General features: G+C 46.9%; 1 protein-coding gene across 1 annotated transcript in view; it reads left to right on the forward strand.

The window, feature by feature from the left end:
• The window catches only part of LOC146808461 (transient receptor potential cation channel subfamily M member 2-like), a 3976112-nt gene that overhangs the window by 1018566 nt on the left and 2940236 nt on the right, over positions 1 to 17310 (forward strand). The gene's annotated exons all lie outside the window — the stretch shown is intronic.

The raw sequence follows: 17310 nt of genomic DNA on the forward strand, positions 1-17310 counted from the left end.
AATACCTCCCTCTTTTTCACTGTATCTAACCTGGTATCATCTTTGATCCTTTCCTCGTCTTCCTTGACTGTGATTTAGCTGTCATCGTTTATTCCTCTCTCTCCTTCTCTGTCTCATATCATGATGTTACCTTCGATCCCTCTCACTTCCTCTTGTGATGTGAGTGTCATTTTGGATCACTCTCTTTATTATAGGTGTCATCATTGACCCCTTTCTCCATCTCGATTCTTTCTCCAAGGAAGGTATTATTTGTGATGATTCTGTCCTCTGCTTATTGTCTGGATGTCACATTTGATCCCTCTCTTCCCTTATTTACCTCTGTTTATTTTGTATTATTTATTTTTGAGTTTTATATAGGGCAAACCTGACCTGAGGGCATCAGAGCACTTTACAAGGATTTCATATACATTGTTTACAGGTGGTATAACAAAAGTGGGAAGGAAAGAGTCATACAATATAAAGCTTTACAAGGATTGCATATACTTTGTTTACAGGAGGTATAGTAAAGCGGAAAGGAAGAAGTCATACAGCATAAGGCAGGAAGGAGGTAAACAGGGTCATTTAAAAGAGACATATACAAGTGGGAAGTATATATTAATGCAGTGCAGTGAGTAGCGCGCGCCATGAGGCTTTTAACCTCAAGGCTCTGTTTTGCACATTTCTTTTAACTTTTATAATACTGTGTTTTTAACTGTGTTTGAACTCTCATACCTCTGGGCTCATTCAATCTGCTCTGGGTCCGCTGTCCCCGGTCCATCACGGCTTTTTAGTGCCGATTGAACGGAGGGACGCAACTCCTCCCCACGCAATCTCCTCACTTCCTGCTTCCGGGTATTTAGGGCAGATGGGGCCCCGGACGCGCAGCGGACGCGCGCAGCGGACGCGCCAAAGGCAAGCCTGTCTGTGCCCGTCCGCACCCGGCGCCAGCCACGCTGCCGGTCGGGGGAGTGAGGAGGACATACGCTGGTTTCGAGATGAGCTATTGCTCCTAAAAGGCACGGCCTGGTCTGACTCACACCAGATTGACCTCGCAACAACCACACTGCTACACAGTTGCCGCTCATGTGGTCAGGCGCTGAAGGGCACTGCAGTGGCGCAGGAGAAGAGCAGCACTGAGAGAGCCTCTCCTCAGGGCACAGCGCTTAAGCACTCTGATATAATCAGAGCATGCTTAGTTAATTGCAGGTCCCTCACTAAACATGCTGATGATGTTTGGTTCGTCTTAGCAGAAACCACCTGGGACGCCATGTTTTTAACAGAAACCTGGCTTAATGCGGACTCTGTGGCAGCGATTGCCCTTGCCATCCTGCCGGGTTTCAAAATGTGTTACGCTAATAGAGAGGGCAATAAAAGAGGGTGCGGGGCGGTCGTTATTTTCAAAGACTCATGGGAGGTAATATCTTCGGCCCCACTCTACATGCAGGGCATAGAAGGCCTCAATTTCTGCCTTCAAATCAACCCCACATCATTCTTTCTCTGGCATACCCATTTATAGACCGCCTGACTGCACAGTAAATGTATGTCAGGATCTTTACAATCACATTGCTCAAAAATCGCTAGGTCATGCCAATTTTACGGCCCTTAGGGATTTTAATTTGCACGTGAATGATTCCAACTGTGCTCACGCAGCTCAGCTGGTCTCTTCCTTAGCAGGGGCCAACCTCATTCAATTGGTCTCCTCCCTGACGCATAAAGCAGGCCACAACCTGGACCTAGTTTTTTAGAATACTTCCTCTATTAGGATATTAGGACTGATACACCCTATCCTTTGGTGTGGTCGGATCATTAACTGGTTCCTTTTTCGGTCACTCTGCCTAAACCTAACTGGGCCAGGGGCAAGCGTACTATTATAAAAAGAAACTGTAATAATCTGACCGCTGTATTTCTCAGCCCAATCCTACAGGATAACTACCCATCTCTATTCTTGGACCCCAATGCAGATGCCATTGCCATGCATCAATGGATCTCCACTGCTGTGGAGTCCGTTGCTCCGGCTAGGATGGTGAAAACTCGCAGACAGTCCCCATCTGCTCAGTGGTTCTCTGACTTTCTTAGAGAAGGTAAAAGCAGATGAAAACGACTAGAACGCCAGTGGAGAATAAGCTACTACGACCTAGCTAAAGTAACCTATAAAAATGCACTGACAGATCTACACAAGTCGCTAAAAAGAGCCAGGAGGGATCATATGGCCTCAAGTATTCACAAGGTAGATCACTCTACTAAGGGGGTTTTTAAGGTGGTACAGTCCTTTTTTAAGCCCAAAGCAATTGAGACAGAAGTACAACCGTCCTCAGCTCTATGTGAAAAAATTGCAAGCTTCTTTGAATATAAAATCTCAAAGGTTTATGACTCCTTCTCAGCACCTGAGGCAACGGTGAAATCAGACACGCCAATGGGAGTTGAGGAGGTTTCTCCGTTCACAAACTTCGCACCTTCGGGAGCTTCATTGGCTCCCAGTAGCCAAAAGAATTGAATTTAAGGCCATGACCTTGGCCTACCGGGCCCTTAAGGGAACATGTCACAGATATCTTAAACAGAGACTCTGCTGCTATAAGCAAATTTGCTCCCTACGGTCCGATTCTCAGAATTTGATGTGTGCTCCTCGCTTTGCGAAAGCCCGTTTGGGTGGCAGAGCGTTCACAATGAGTACGGCTAAAATGTGGAATTGATGAATACCGCACCCCACCATAAACTGTATTAATAATAATAATAATACTGTTTCAGAAAAGCGTTGAAGATTTTGGGAGGGATACGAAGACTGAGTTGAGTTTCTTGAAAGTAGGAGCGATGTGATCGAATTGTCTTCCTCCAGAGAGCAATCTAGCCGCTCCATTGAGTGTGGCCTTCACTGGCAGATGGTGGATTTTTGGGGTGCCAGTTATCGTTGCCTTGCCGTACTGCAGCTTGGAGAGGACAAGGGATGGATTATGATCTTCAGGTCTTCAGAGGGGATAAATGGTTTGATTTTTTTGATGTATTTAAGTGTGTAGAAGGCACTTGTAACTGCTGAGTCGTTGATATGTTCTTTCATGTTCAGGCTTTTGTTGAGAGTAATCCCAAGAGATTTGACAGAATTGGAAATGGATATTTTACAGTTTAGTGCTGTTAAACTGCCGAGCCAGTTGTGGATGGGGTAGGGATTTGTTTTAGACTGGACGAGAAGGAGTTCAAGTAAACTTTATTCGGTTATTATAACAAGATAACCATAAAAGTACAAAGAAGTACAAAGTTGTAGGAGAGTAGGGTCTGCTATCCTATGGTCACCCCAAATTTTTGCTTTTTGCTTCACTGGTTTTTGACATATTGAGGCTGTGGGCCTGCCAATCAGACCCCCAGCCTGCTGTTCTCTCTACTAAATTAAAACTATGCACCCTAGGTGCATAACCAATTGGAAGTGGATCACCCTGTCAGCCCCTGTACCAGTGTACACTAGGTACCCAGGGCATTGGTGTATCTAAGGCCTGCCAGGGGCTGAAGCATGTATTATGCCACCCCAGGCTTGGCCTAACAAATTTGACACAACTGGCTGATCACTCAGCTGGGGTAAGTTGGTGTAACCACCTCTTACTTAGGTGTAGTATACCTATACCTAACCTTAAATGGGACACCTGGTAACCTATAAGTCACTCCTATGGCAGGCCTTAACAATCCTGAAGGCAGAGTGCTTGGTACCATGTGAGATGGTGCTCTGGCATGAGCTGAGCCTGTCTGCAGTGGGCGGAACAACTTCCTTCTACTGTTTCCAGATATCGTCATACCATATACTCTTAAGTGCATTATGAACCTTGCGGTTAAATGCTAACTTTGGTTTGGCTTTATCAAAACATGTCGAGTAAGGTGTCATACGAATTGGAATACTAACCCCTCGCCAATTTTGGCGACGGGGTTAGCATTCCACCCTTCTAGAGGGACACGACATGTACAGTACCTGAAACCCGGGTAAAATCAGACATAGCCTCAGCTCCACAAAATGGATGCTGCCACCACAGACACAAGTCTGCCCTCCTGCTGCTGGGAGTCCTTCCAGCTTGGGAGGTGTGGACAAAGGGTTTCCTGCCAGGGGAGGTGCATGCACCACCCCAGACAGGATTTTGTGTATTGGTCAGGTAGGGCTTGAAAGAAACCAGACATGCCTGAGGCTCACAAGGAGCCTCGGTGCATATGCCAGTTCAATCCGGTCCTGGGGCACACCAGTCCCGGGCCTGGGGCGAGCTGGACAAAGGATTGGGGGTGTAACCACCCCCCTTCCTGGTCCCACCCTTAGGGAGGGACCTAGCAGGTAGTCCGGCCCCTAGAATCCGCTTAAAGGTAGGAGCTGTGTCCTAAGACTTCAGACATCCTGGAATCAACTTGAAACTAAGAAGAAGACGGGAACTTCGACGCTCTGCCGCACAGAGGACTGAAGCCAATCTCCCCTGTGGTCAGGGAGTGACCACCTTGCTAACGCAAGCACCATCCAGCGAATCAACGTCTGCTTTGCTGCCGCCTCCCGCCGGAGCCCGAGCCCAGAGACTGACAAGACCTGGACCTCCATACCTCTCACCGCCCGATCCACAGTCCCTGAAAAGAGGAGACCCGTGGAGGCACCGAGACACGTGGAGCCAGCCATCTTGAAACGACCACGACAAGCTGACAAGTGCAACAACCGAGGCTCCCTCCAAGTTGTGCTTTGGGATCTGAGAAGCCCAACATCCGAGCAGCATCTGCACCAAAGGTGAGCCCTCCAGCATCTCCACGATCTGCGTGGGGCCCTTCTGCATTTTGCCACTCGACGCGCCTAACCGGTTGCTGGCCCGCTGGCTAGTGGCCATCTTGGCGACGAACTTCAAGAACTACACTGCTGGTCTGGGTGCTCCAGACCGGCCCTTGCTCCCCTCCAACGGAGCAGTCCCTCTGACCTTGCTGGTCAGAACCATCAGCTTATTTTGTTTCCCACAACAATTGCTTTTACCAAGGCTTGTTTGCTTCGATCAAGTCGCCGACACCGCCAACAGCGAGAGCCTGCGTGGGACAGCTCGTGAACCGACTCCTGGACGTCGTCAACCTCCAGGGACCACGTGGCTGCAGAGACAAGCTACACCTTCCTTCCTGTTTGCACCCGACATCGCCTGGTACCCACCTGGTGCCACGCTGGTCACTGGCTAGTGACTGTGAACACTGTCCCCTCTGCTTACAGGTCTTCTATAACTCCGATCCACCCTTGGATCCACCGCATCCCTTCCGGACCGACCGCCTGCAGCATCTTTGTCCACAGGCTCCATTGAACAGATAGAAGAAACCCGACGCACTTCGACACCTACGCACCCGCTTCCTGTGGGTGAGGTAAAGCTGGCACTCCGGTGCCCAAGTGTAGAGTATCATCTCTAGTGTCTGTGTTTCCAATCTTGAGTTCATAGTCCATCCGGAAGATTCCTATTGCAGTAACTTTGCACTTTTTACGCACCCATTGAAAACCTATGGGAGCTCGTGTGTGACTATTTGCTCTGCACACGCAACCCGTGGACCTCCTGGTCACTAACTGAAGTTAGCTCCTTGTAGGCCCAGCGATTCTAGAGGCCCTAGGCCTTTTCCCTTTTCTGTTCGTGGGACATATACCACTATTTTAGTATATGGTTTGAGCGGCCACCAGGGCCTATCCATATAAAGTGCAACTTCTGTGTATTCTACTGTAATCTTGTTTGACGATTTGTGCTCCTGTGCTCATAAAGAGACTAGGGGTTACTTTGAGAAATGAATACATATATATTTTGAATATATATCTGTGTGGTGTCCTTTCATTGGTATAAAAGGGGGTTGCATTTGGTAAAACAGCTTGCTTAACACGTTTCACGAGTTTAGCCTCAAAGACTGCTTAGCCTACGCTACCACTAGGGCAGCTAGTCCGAAAAGGTTGACTTACAACCAGACCATAAGGGTTGCTTGGCATGGTACAAGGTGGTCACTTTAACTAGTGAACATCATATACCAGGCCAACTTCTCACATTGGTGGCAGCGGTGGGATTTGAGCTTGCTGTGTTTTACCATTGTAATCTCTTGGTTACCAATTGAAAGATCACATAGGTACCTGTAGGTACATATAAAACAAGATTAGATATACTTAAGTTCTACTGAACTTAGTTGTTGTAGAGCAAAGGGAGTAGCACACCCTGACTACAACTACTAGATATGTTTAGTAGGTAAACCCAAGTGTAGGTAGATTGCAACACATCCACCCACACTTAAGAGCAATGGCTGGGGCAGAGGGGTCCAATGTACCCATCTCTGTTGAGAGTGACCCCCAGAGGGCACCATCCATCTTTGCTACCCTTAATCAAAATGAGCTCAGGCAGTTGGCAAATATCAGGGGCCTTAAACAGCCCAAGAATCCGACTTCTGCTGATCTCAGAGAGCTTTTACAGGCTGATGAAGATCAGAAAGCTCTCAGGAAAGCCTCCCAGTTAGGCCCCTTAGGGACAGGAACAGGAGGCCCCCCTTCTGAAGATGCTACTGAGGTACCCCTTTCCAATGGTCCTCCCTTAGAGGAGAATCATACTACAGAGGAGGAAAGTGGTGGGGATACAGAAGGTAGTGAGGATGAAGGGAGAACTAGCCCAGTGCCAAGTGTTATACGTGGCCCAGCTAACTTAAGGCTACTGGGGACTGACAATGGGATCACCCCATTGGATCTCCCCAGTGGACTTAACCAGGGGTCTAGGAGGCAAAGGAATCACTCAGGTGAATCTAATGCTTCTCATACCTCTAGAGGCTCTCAAGGTCACTCCAGGAGAAGGATGACCACCCCTCAGAGGAGGGAGCATGAGGCCAGAATGCAGGAAGCCCAGCTGAGGATCAGGAATCAGGAGCTAGAAGTAGCCCTGATGGAAGAGAAACTGAACAAAGCTAGGCAACCTAGAGAGAGTGGGTCTCTACCCACTGGTGGCAGCATTGTCCCTAAGGACAAAGATAGGGTCTTTGATAATAGGAACCTGTCCAAGGTTGTGCCCCCCTACAAAAGTGGGGATGACATCCACAAATGGATGACTGCTCTTGAAAGAGCCTGCAAAGTGCAGCAGGTTCCTGAAGACCAGTGGGCAGCAATCTTATGGCTCTCCTTTGAGGGGAGAGGCAGAGATAGACTCCTCACTGTTAGAGAAGAGGATGTCAGAAATTACAGAGTCCTGAAGAGTGTCCTAGTTGATGGGTTAGGCTTAACCACTGAACAGTACAGGTTAATGTTCAGAGACACCCAAAAGACACAGACTCAGGACTGGTCTGAATATGTCGAATGTGCCACTAAGGCTTTGGAGGGTTGGTTGCTGGGAAGTAAGGTATCTGATTTTACAGGATTGTATAATTTGATGATGAGAGAACAGATTTTAAATAACTGTCAAAACCAGCAACTGCATCAACACTTGGTTGACTCAGATCTGACCTCTCCCCAAGAATTGGGAAAGAAGGCAGACAAATGGGTCAGAACCAGGGTTAAGCAAAAGAACCAGAACCAGGGCCAAGGGGGTGATCAGAAGAAAACAGACCAAAAGGGTGGAGATCAGAAATCTAAAGACCAGAAGTCTTCAACAGGGCCCCAAACTACTGCTAAGGAGGGTGGGTCCCAACAGTCCAAAAAGAAGAAAGAAGGTCAAAAGAAACCCTGGTGCAATCATTGCAAGAATACAACTCACTGGACTAGTGATTGCAAAAAAGGTGGAGCCCCCAACACTGTTGCCCCTAAGGCACCTGCTCCCAGTACTACTGTTAGCAGTGTTGGTCCCCAGACAAAGGGTGTAGTGGGAATCACTATGGGAACTGAAGGAGATTCTGACTTAGACAGAACCCTGACACAGGCAGTCCTGATCTGTGATGGGGACATTGATTTGTCCCTGACTGTGAGCCCCAGTAACCTGGGCAAGTACAGACAGACTCCTTTAATCAATGAAAAAGTGGCTCAAGCCTACAGGGACACATGTGCCAGTGTCACTATGGTGACACCAGGCTTTGTGGACCCTGGACAGTACATACCAGGTGAGAATTACCTGGTGACCAATGCCAGCAATGCCACTACTTCACACAGTGTGGCAGTTGTTAACTTCTCATGGGGAGGGGTAACTGGCCTCAAAAGGGTTGTGGTTAGTGCAGACCTCCCAGTAGAATGTTTGTTGGGCAATGACCTAGAGAGTTCTCCATGGTCTGAAGTGGAGTACAGGACACATGCAGAGATGTTAGGTATATCACCACATGTCCTTGCTGTGACCAGGTCACAGGCCAAAAAGTGCCTTACTGAACCACAGGTCTTGGATCCTGGAACAATGGACCAAGCACCTACCAAGAAGAAGAACAGGAGGGTCAAGGCTGTGCCTTCCCCCCTGCCTCAGAGTGATGATCAACCTTCCCAGGAAGCTGATCTAGAGAACCCTGAAGGAACTGTCCCTGAAGAGCTTGAACCTGATCAGGTTGAGTTTCTGGGGACAGGGGGACCTTCAAGTGCTGACTTGAGGCAGGCTCAGTTATCCTGTCCCTCTCTTGAACCCCTCAGACAGCTGGCTGCTGCTGAGGCTGCTGGGAATGCTCAAGGTACCCATAAAGTGTATTGGGATGATGGGCTCCTTTATTCAGAGGCTAGAGACCCCAAGCCTGGTGCAACCAGGAGGTTGGTTATACCTCTGCAATTTAGGGGCTTCCTTCTTACCTTGGCCCATGATATTCCTTTAGCAGGACACTTAGGCCAGAACAAGACTTGGGACAGGCTTGTCCCTCACTTTCACTGGCCTCACATGAATGAAGATACAAAGGAGTTTTGTCGCTCCTGTGTGACCTGCCAAGCCAGTGGCAAATCAGGTGGCACAACAAAGGCCCCCCTAATACCACTACCTGTGGTGGGGGTCCCCTTTGAAAGAGTGGGAATAGATATAGTGGGTCCCATGGATCCTCCCACTGCATCTGGGCACAGATTTATACTGGTGGTAGTGGATCATGCCACCAGGTATCCAGAGGCAATTCCCCTTAGGACCACTACAGCACCTGTTGTGGCCAGGGCCCTGCTGGGAGTATTCTCCAGAGTGGGGTTTCCTAAGGAGGTAGTATCTGACAGAGGTACCAACTTCATGTCAGGATACTTGACAGCTATGTGGAAGGAATGTGGTGTCAACTACAAGTTCACCACTCCTTATCACCCACAATGCAATGGGCTTGTTAAGAGATTCAACAAGACCCTAAAGGATATGATCAAAGGATTACCTGAAAAGCTCAGGCGAAGATGGGACATCCTTCTACCCTGCCTTCTGTTTGCTTACAGAGAGGTCCCACAAAAAGGAGTTGGCTACAGCCCCTTTGAATTGTTGTTTGGGCACCCTGTGAGAGGCCCACTGTGTTTAGTGAAGGGAGGATGGGAGTTACCTCTCAAAAAGCCTAAACAAGACATAGTGGACTATGTACTTGGTCTCCGCTCCAGGATGGCTGAGTATATGGAGAAGGCATCCAAAAACCTTGAGGCAAGCCAGGCCTTGCAGAAAGCTTGGCATGACCAAAAGGCTGTCTTGGTTGAGTTTCAGCCAGGACAGAAGGTATGGGTGTTGGAGCCAGTGGCCCCAGCAGCACTCCAAGACAAATGGTCTGGACCCCATACAATCCTGGAAAAGAAGGGAGAGGTCACCTACTTGGTGGACCTAGGTACTCCCAGGAGTCCCCACAGGGTACTCCATGTTAACAGGTTAAAAGCATATGTTGACAGGGCAGACATGGGCTTGCTCATGGCTACAGATGAGGGACAGGAGGAAGAGAGTGACCCTCTCCCAGACCTGTTGTCTCAGAACCCTGAAGATGGCTCAGTTGAAGGAGTGACCCTTGGAGGCAACCTCACTGCCCATCAGCAGACTGAATGTAGACAAGTTCTACAATCATTTCAACATCTGTTTTCCCTAATACCTAGCCACACTGACTGGTGTACCCATGTGGTGGACACTGGTGACAGTCTGCCTGTAAAGAACAAACTTTACAGACAACCTGACCACGTCAGGGACTGTATAAAGGCTGAGGTACATAAAATGCTGGAATTAGGTGTCATTGAACCCTCAGAGCCCCTGGGCTAGCCCAGTGGTTCTGGTCCCCAAACCTCACACCAAAGATGGCAAGAGAGAGATGAGGTTCTGTGTGGACTACAGGGGTCTCAATGCTGTCACCAGGACAGATGCACACCCTATTCCAAGGGCAGATGAGCTCATAGACAAACTAGCTTCTGCTAAGTTTTTGAGCACATTTGACTTGACAGCTGGCTATTGGCAAATCAGATTAGCTGAGGAGTCTAAGGCCAAAACAGCATTCTCAACCCCAGGTGGGCATTATCAATTTGTGGTGATGCCCTTTGGTCTGAAGAATGCACCTGCCACCATCCAAAGGCTGGTGAACCAAGTCCTTACTGGGTTGGATGACTTTTGTGCAGCATATCTTGATGACATTGCTGTCTTTAGCTCCCCCTGGGAGGATCACCTGATCCACCTGAAGAAGGCTCTTGAGGCTCTGCAAAGGGCAGGCCTCACTATCAAGGCTACTAAGTGCCAGATAGGGCAGAGTAAGGTTGTGTATTTGGGCCACCTTGTAGGTGGAGGCCAAGTTCAACCACTGGAGAGTAAGATACAATCCATCAAGGACTGGTCCCCTCCAACCACCCAGACTCAAGTTCGAGCTTTCTTGGGCTTGACTGGGTACTACAGGAAATTTGTTAAGAACTATGGGTCCATTGTGACTCCTCTTAATGATCTGACATCCAAGAAGATGCCCAAAAAGGTTCAGTGGACAGTAAGCTGTCAAAAGGCATTTGATGACCTGAAGGAGGCCATGTGCTCTGCACCTATCCTGAAAAGTCCTGACTACTCCAAAGAGTTTATTGTCCAAACAGATGCTTCTGAGTTGGGTGTGGGAGCTGTGCTGTCACAACTTAATGTAGATGGTCAAGACCAGCCCATTGCTTATATAAGTAGAAGGCTAACCCCTAGAGAGAAACGTTGGTCAGCTATTGAGAGGGAGGCCTTTGCTGTGGTTTGGGCCCTGAAGCAGCTGAGGCCATACTTGTTTGGCACTCACTTCAAGATTCAGACCGACCATAAGCCCCTCTTGTGGCTAAATCAGATGAAGGGTGAAAACCCCAAACTGCTTAGGTGGTCCATTTCCCTACAGGGTATGGACTTTACAGTGGAGCACCGGCCAGGTACTGACCATGGGAATGCAGATTTTCTCTCCAGGTACTTCCACTTAGGACATGAAGACAAGACTGGTCAAGGCTAGTTTAATGTCCCTGCGTTTGGGGGGGGGTTGTGTAGGAGAGTAGGGTCTGCTATCTTATGGTCACCCCAAATTTTTGCCTTTTGCTTCACTGGTTTTTGACATATTGAGGCTGTGGGCCTGCCAATCAGACCCCCAGCCTGCTGTTTTCTCTACTAAATTAAAACTATGCACCCTAGGTGCATAACCAATTGGAAGTGGATCACCCTGTCAGCCCCTGTACCAGTGTACACTAGGTACCCAGGGCATTGGTGTATCTAAGGCCTGCCAGGGGCTGAAGCATGTATTATGCCACCCCAGGCTTGGCCTAACAAATTTGACACAACTGGCTGATCACTCAGCTGGGGTAAGTTGGTGTAACCACCTCTTACTTAGGTGTAGTATACCTATACCTAACCTTAAATGGGACACCTGGTAACCTATAAGTCACTCCTATGGCAGGCCTTAACAATCCTGAAGGCAGAGTGCTTGGTTCCATGTGAGATGGTGCTCTGGCATGAGCTGAGCCTGTCTGCAGTGGGCGGAACAACTTCCTTCTACTGTTTCCAGATATCGTCATACCATATACTCTTAAGTGCATTATGAACCTCGCGGTTAAATGCTAACTTTGGTTTGGCTTTATCAAAACATGTCGAGTAAGGTGTCATACGAATTGGAATACTAACCCCTCGCCAATTCTGGCGACGGGGTTAGCATTCCACCCTTCTAGAGGGACACAACATGTACAGTACCTGAAACCCGGGTAAAATCAGACATAGCCTCAGCTCCACAAAATGGATGCTGCCACCACAGACACAAGTCTGCCCTCCTGCTGCTGGGAGTCCTTCCAGCTTGGGAGGTGTGGACAAAGGGTTTCCTGCCAGGGGAGGTGCGTGCACCACCCCAGACAGGATTTTGTGTATTGGTCAGGTAGGGCTTGAAAGAAACCAGACATGCCTGAGGCTCACAAGGAGCCTCGGTGCATATGCCAGTTCAATCCGGTCCTGGGGCACACCAGTCCCGGGCCTGGGGCGAGCTGGACAAAGGATTGGGGGTGTAACCACCCCCCTTCCTGGTCCCACCCTTAGGGAGGGACCTAGCAGGTAGTCCGGCCCCTAGAATCCGCTTAAAGGTAGGAGCTGTGTCCTAAGACTTCAGACATCCTGGAATCAACTTGAAACTAAGAAGAAGACGGGAACTTCGACGCTCTGCCGCACAGAGGACTGAAGCCAATCTCCCCTGTGGTCAGGGAGTGACCACCTTGCTAACGCAAGCACCATCCAGCGAATCAATGTCTGCTTTGCCGTCGCCTCCCGCCGGAGCCCGAGCCCAGAGACTGACAAGACCTGGACCTCCAGACCTCTCACCGCCCGATCCACAGTCCCTGAAAAGAGGAGACCCGTGGAGGCACTGAGACACGTGGAGCCAGCCATCTTGAAACGACCACGACAAGCTGACAAGTGCAACAACCGAGGCTCCCTCCAAGTTGTGCTTTGGGATCTGAGTAGCCCAAAATCCGAGCAGCATCTGCACCAAAGGTGAGCCCTCCAGCATCTCCACGATCTGCGTGGGGCCCTTCTGCATTTTGCCACTCGACGCGCCTAACCGGTTGCTGGCCCGCTGGCTAGTGGCCATCTTGGCGACGAACTTCAAGAACTACACCATTGGTCTGGTTGCTCCAGACTGGCCCTTGCTCCCCTCCAACGGAGCAGTTCCTCTGACCTTGCTGGTCAGAACCATCAGCTTATTTCGTTTCCCACAACAATTGCTTTTGCCAAGGCTCGTTTGCTTCGATCAAGTCGCCGACACCGCCGACAGCGAGAGCCTGCGTGGGACAGCTCGTGAACCGACTCCTGGACGTCGTCGACCTCCAGGGACCACGTGGCTGCAGAGACAAGCTATACCTTCCTTCCTGTTTGCACCCGACATCGCCTGGTACCCACCTGGTGCCACGCTGGTCACTGGCTAGTGACTGTGAACACTGTCCCCTCTGCTTACAGGTCTTCTATAACTCCGATCCACCCTTGGATCCACCACATCCCTTCCGACCGACGGCCTGCAGCATCTTTGTCCACAGGCTCCATTGAACAGATAGAAGAAACCCGACGCACTTCGACACCTACGCACCCGCTTCCTGTGGGTGAGGTAAAGCTGGCACTCCGGTGCCCAAGTGTAGAGTATCATCTTTAGTGTCTGTGTTTCCAATCTTGAGTTCATAGTCCATCCGGAAGATTCCTATTGCAGTAACTTTGTACTTTTTACGCACCCATTGAAAACCTATGGGAGCTCGCGTGTGACTATTTGCTCTGCACACGCAACCCGCGGACCTCCTGGTCACTAACTGAAGTTAGCTCCTTGTAGGCCCAGCGATTCTAGAGGCCCTAGGCCTTTTCCCTTTTCTGTTCGTGGTACTTATACCACTATTTTAGTATATGGTTTGAGCGGCCACCAGGACCTATCCATATAAAGTGCAACTTCTGTGTATTCTACTGTAATCTTGTTTGACGATTTGTGCTCCTGTGCTCATAAAGAGACTAGGGGTTACTTTGAGAAATGAATACATATATATTTTGAATATATATCTGTGTGGTGTCCTTTCATTGGTATAAAAGGGGGTTGCATTTGGTAAAACAGCTTGCTTAACACGTTTCACGAGTTTAGCCTCAAAGACTGCTTAGCCTACGCTACCACTAGGGCAGCTAGTCCGAAAAGGTTGACTTACAACCAGACCATAAGGGTTGCTTGGCATGGTACAAGGTGGTCACTTTAACTAGTGAACATCATATACCAGGCCAACTTCTCACATTAAAGTCAAAAGGAGAAATTTCCACATAAGTTCAGATCACAATTGTTTTTCGTAATTTAAAAACATTTTTAAAAAATGAGGAAATAAATACAACAGTTAAAATACTATCCAATTTCTGTACAGCTAAAAAGGCAGGGTGACAACGATTGATTTCCATGATCTTTAACAAAGGAACAACATACATTTGTCTAGGTCTAATATAAAATTTACAGACAAAAAGTATGTGCATATCATTTTGAACTGATAAATCATCACTAGGACATTTAATCAAAGTTTTTGACCAGTCGTTCATAGCTGTAAAGCTGAGTGATCTAAATAATAAGTTAAATCTAAAACGTGTTAGCAAAAACCTTTCATGATCACTCATTAATAACTTCAAATACGGCTGTAAGTACTTGCAAAAAACGATTTGCTCATGAGCTGCCACCGTAGTTTTCTTAAATTCATTTCTGGTTCTATTCTCATGTAAGTAGGTCATACATTTTTCTTTTAAACATTTTCTAGAGATGTTGCATAAGGAGGATGGTTCTAGATAATAATTCCCCATGCCTAGTAGCGTGAGAAAATTCTTAATGTAGTTCAACCATCTAATCTTTCCACACTTCTCTAAACCCATCGCATTTTCCATAATCAAGCGGTTCAGTCCAGACTCATCCACAGTCCATATTCTATGCCAAAGTAGAACTGGGGCTGTTTTTATTGTGTCTTCCAAATATGGCTCCCCGAGTTCCACATGGCAGACATATGTCGAGACACTTTGTGGAACAGCTAAGAGATATTTCATGAAATTATTTTCGACCACTTGCAGAGCACTTACATTAGCGTGGCCCCACAAGCCTGCCCCATATGTAACAATAGCTACACAGGTCGCTTTATATACAGTCAACATATCTTTAATTGGTTTCCTCCCTATTTTACGGCTAAAGTTTTTCAATGCCATAATAGATTTACAGTACAAAAGTTTCCTAGTCTTAATTGTGGTGTTCCATAGACCTGTACTATCGATTAAAACCCCTAAATAGGGAAACATTAAGGTAGCCTCTACCGGGGTAGAGCCAATATAAATTACTTTTCTCTTTCTATGTGCACCTGACCCACAATGCATGGTAAATGTCCTGGTGCAATTTATTCTCAAATCAAGCCGTTTCATAAAGTCAGAGAAGGAGGTAACTAGCCTCTGCATGGCCTGCGGTGTTCTGGCCATCAGGACCGCGTCATCTGCATACAGCAAGGTTGGGATTGGTCTTTCTCCCACCATCGGCATGTCCCTACACTCAGCCAGCAAAATTTTTTCCACATTGTTAATGTAGAGTGTAAAAAGGAACGGTGCCAGGACGCAGCCTTGGCGTACACCCCTTTTAATTTCAAAAGATTTGGTACATTCACCACTTTTTCCATATCTGACTTTGGCCGAAGCTCCTGAATAGAGCTCTCTGAGAAAATTAATAACTAGTTGGTCTACTCCCATGTTTCCCATAACTAGCCATAATTTACTATGTACTACAGAGTCGAATGCAGAGGTAAGATCAACAAAAGTTAAAAACATGCAGCCTTCCTTGGCTTTAGTATATTTTTTAATTAAAATGTGCAGGTTCAAACATTGTTCAATTGTTCCAAGCCCTTTCCTAAAGCCATACTGCAAGTCACTTAAACTTTTAGTTTCTTCTGCCCATACTTGAAGTCTATTTAGAATTACTCTTCCAAGAATTTTGACAGTGGAGTCCAGGAGTGATATTGGGTGGTAGCACTGACAATTTTCTCGACCGCCCTTTTTAAAGATAGGGACTATCAAGGATTCACACCACGAAGGGAGGAGACCTTTCTGTAGAGTGGCATTAAAAAGGTGTGTAAGAATAGGATCCCACAATTCCCTGTTATTTTTAAATAAATCAACCGGAACCCCGTCGGGGCCAGGTGCTTTCCCTCCCAAGCAAGCATCAATACATTTATGCACTTCTACTACTGTAAGTTCGGGGGCAAAAGTGCTACTAGGGTAAATACATGCTCCCGTTTGGATACTCTCATTTACATATTCCCTCTTATCTTGTTCACTGGAATACAATTTCGCAAAGTATTCAACCCACTCACTCTCTGTTATTGCCACATCTAGTGGGTCTATATTACCATGGTTTAAAAAAGGGGCATTGACAACTTTCCAAAATAATGCAGAATCTTTGCTCAATGAAGCTTCACATGAAGCATCCCATGCTTCTTTCTTTAAAGTATTTTTTCTAGTTTTAAGGGTTTGCTTATAAACATTCCTGCAATTTCTGATTAAGTCAATGTCTTTCACCGAGGCATGTAGGGCTTGCTTTAGACTTGAGCATGCCTTTGTACACTCAGAGTCTAACCACCCCCTCTGCCTCTTATTTCCATCTTTAATATCAACCCATAGTAACTTTCTAGTTTGGACAATAATCATCAGAAATTTATCAATCATATCAGAATCATCAACATTCTCATCTGTACATGCATAGAATTGGGGCAACATACTTCTTATTAGTTTTTCCTGAAAGTCATCTGGGGTAACTTTTATCCACTTTAAAGCGTATCCATTTTTGCGGGCCATAATAATATTATCTACTACCACTTTTGATTTGGCCCTACCACAAAATTCATTAGATCTCATTCTCATAGTAAAAGTGAGAGGAAAATGGTCGCTAAGTGGACAATCAAGAATACTATAATCCTGTATCATACCCCCATGACTAGTAGTCATTATGACATAATCAATAGTTGTATTTGCCCCTCTGCCATTAAATGTTGGAAGAAAGGAGACTTCTGGACTAATCAATCTATTAACAAATTCCATATCATTATCAAATATAAGTTCGTTTAAATGGTCCCCCCATTTAGAATGTTCAAAGTGACTAATACTAATATCTTTATCTAATTTTACCCCACATGTCCCACTCTCTACGTTCCTACATATTGGGCAATTAAAGTCTCCAGCCCATATAATACAAGTCTCCTTGGACCTCCCCCCTATGGCAGATTTAATATTACTTCCTCATATTCTAGAGACGTCATCTACGTCCTCTCCTTGGATGTTATTATAAAAATTAACCAAAACTAAAATCATCCCTTTATTAATTGTGATCCTAATAATATGATAATACGTATTGTTAAAAACTAGTTCAATTTTGGTGCTTACTAACAAATTTGAAACGTAAGTACACAGACCTCCTTTAGCCCTGCCATAAGGTGAGCTAACTGCCGGGGAAAAATAGGTTTTAAATCCATTAATGTGTACTGGTTCAATTCTCCAGGTT

Source organism: Triturus cristatus, chromosome 8 (genome assembly GCF_964204655.1).
Source record: "Triturus cristatus chromosome 8, aTriCri1.1, whole genome shotgun sequence".
Taxonomy (NCBI): domain Eukaryota; kingdom Metazoa; phylum Chordata; class Amphibia; order Caudata; family Salamandridae; genus Triturus; species Triturus cristatus.